We start from the raw sequence: 2457 nt of genomic DNA, 5'->3' as shown, positions 1-2457 counted from the left end.
GGCCCAGCCGCTCCACGGCATGTGGGATCTTCCCAGACCGGGGCACGAACCCGTATCCCCTGCATCGGCAGGGGGGGGGGGGGCGCGGGGCGGGCGGGCCGGGGCGTTCGAGGGGGAGGGGAGCGGCCGGGGCGCCGCCGCCCCGCGCACAGTAGGACTCCTGCTCGCCGCGCCCACCTTTCCTGGAGCCCCTACTCTGCGCCCGGCCTCGCTTGTTCCTCACAGCCGCCGCTGGGAGGCGACCCAGAAATGGTCCCATTTTCCCTGAGGAGGGACCGGCCGGGGCCCAGGAAGATGCCCACGGTCACGTCGGGGAGAGCCGAGGTGTGGAGTTCCGGGGCTGCCCTCCCTCTCCAGGCCCGCGGGTCTCGCCCTCGCACAGTGGTCTGCGGGTGTTTTGTTTTTTTCTTTTCCTCAAGTTCTTTTCGATGACATTCTTAAAAAAAAAAAAAAGAAAGAAAAAGAAAGAAGAGCATATTTAGGAGCACCTGGTTTTTATCCCATACGCAATGGCGCTGCACACTTTCTGCTCCCCCCCTTTCGCATTTGTACTACCCACTGGCATTCATTATTCACTGAGAGCGACAAAGTTTTAATTGCAAAAATTTATTTATTAACCAATGACAGAACTTTTAAACTTCAGCAGTGTTTTTTACGCTGAGGGACACGGACACATGGTGCGGGGCTGGGGCGGGACGCGGGGCATGGGAATCTTAAGTTTGCAGTTTGAGGAGCAGTTTGGGGTCGAGCTTCCTCGTGCATGGACCAGGTGGACTCTGGGCAGCTTCGTTTCCTGCCGCTCCCTTTATCGTGACCCGTCCAAACGGGGTTGATAGATGCCCAGCCAGAAAGCCCCCTAGTCTTCTGGACTTGAGGCCTGACTTTCCTTATCTTTTTCCAATCCCATTTACTGAACATCCTGTTCTGGGCCTGGCTGTCCTTGGGAAGCAAAGGTGCATAAAAACTGTGATTTTAAGAAGCTTATTAATTACTTGCCCAGGATTACTTGCTCCAGTCCTTCAGCGTCTTAATTGGTTGGGGATGGCTAGTTCTTTTTCCTCTAGGGCAGCTGGTCCTTGTTTGCAGTTTAAAGTAAAACATTATGAGGATGGTTATCACCTCGGAGAAGGTTCAGAGCTTAATTCAATAGATTCATGCCCTCCACCTGTCCTATAAAATAGGAAGTTAAGAGCCACAGCTGAATAGGGTCTTCAAAGAGGACCATTTTATTTATCACTGAAAAACACCATTTCCTTGCCTGCCATTTAGGTAGTCAGACTGACACGGCTCAGCATTCCACACTCCAGCATAGAAGTGCTGCATGCATCCCACTTCTTCTACTTCTTTTTTAAAAATAAATTTATTTATTTATTTTTGGCCACGTTGGGTCTTCATTGCTGCGCGTGGGCTTTCTCTAGTTGCGGTGAGCAGGGGCCACTCTTCCTCGCAATGCGTGAGATTCTCATCGCGGTGGCTTCTCTTGTTGCGGAGCTCGCGCTCTAGGTGCATGGGCTCAGTAGCTGTGGCTCGCGGGCTCTAGAGCGCAGGCTCAGTAGTTGTGGCGCATGGCTTTAGCTGCTCCACGGCATGTGGTATTTTCCCAGACCAGGGCTCAAACCCATGTCCCCTGCATTGGCAGCCAGGGAAGTCCCTAAATACCGTACATTTTAAACGTACAATCCAATGATTTTTAGTTTGACAGAGTTATTTCCCCCACTTTTATTGAGAAATAATTGACATATATCACTGTATAAGTTTAAAGTGTACAGCATGATGGTTTGATTTACATAAATTGTGAAATGATTACCACAATACGTTTAGTTAACATTCATCATCTCTTATAGATACAATAAAAAGAAAAGAAAAAAATTTTTTCTCCTTGTGATGAGAACTCTTAGGCTTTAATCCTTAACGCCTTTCCTATATATCATACAGCAGTGTTAACTAGAGTTATCATGTTGTTTATTACATCTCTAGTACTAAATTATTTTTCTTCCAGTTTTATTGAGAGATAATTGACATACAGCACTGTATAACTTTAAGGTGTACAGTATAATGATTTGACTTACATGCATCATGAAATGATTATCACAATAAGTTTAGTGAATATCCATCATCTCTAGTACTAAATTATTTTATAACTGGAAGTTTGTACCTTTTGACCACCCTCCTTTAATTCTCCCTCCTCCCACCTCTGGTGGCCACAAATTTATAGGTCTAGCGCTTACATTTAGGTCTATGATCTATTTTGAGTCAAATTTTGTGTATGGTGTGAGGTAGGGCCAGTCTGTTTTTCGTGGAGAAATACTCATAATTCAACAATATTGACTAAGTGGAATCCCACCACAGTGAGCTTATAACTGGTACAACATTTTAGAGTTGATCTGAATACTTTCTAAACTTTCTTCCAGATTAAAAAAAAAAGCGATTTTCTACTATATATAAAATAGGTAAACA

The sequence above is a fragment of the Lipotes vexillifer genome, unplaced genomic scaffold (genome assembly GCF_000442215.2).
Source record: "Lipotes vexillifer unplaced genomic scaffold, Lipotes_vexillifer_v1.1 scaffold889, whole genome shotgun sequence".
In the NCBI taxonomy this organism is placed as follows: Eukaryota; Metazoa; Chordata; class Mammalia; order Artiodactyla; family Lipotidae; genus Lipotes; species Lipotes vexillifer.
This window is presented reverse-complemented; position numbering follows the sequence as displayed.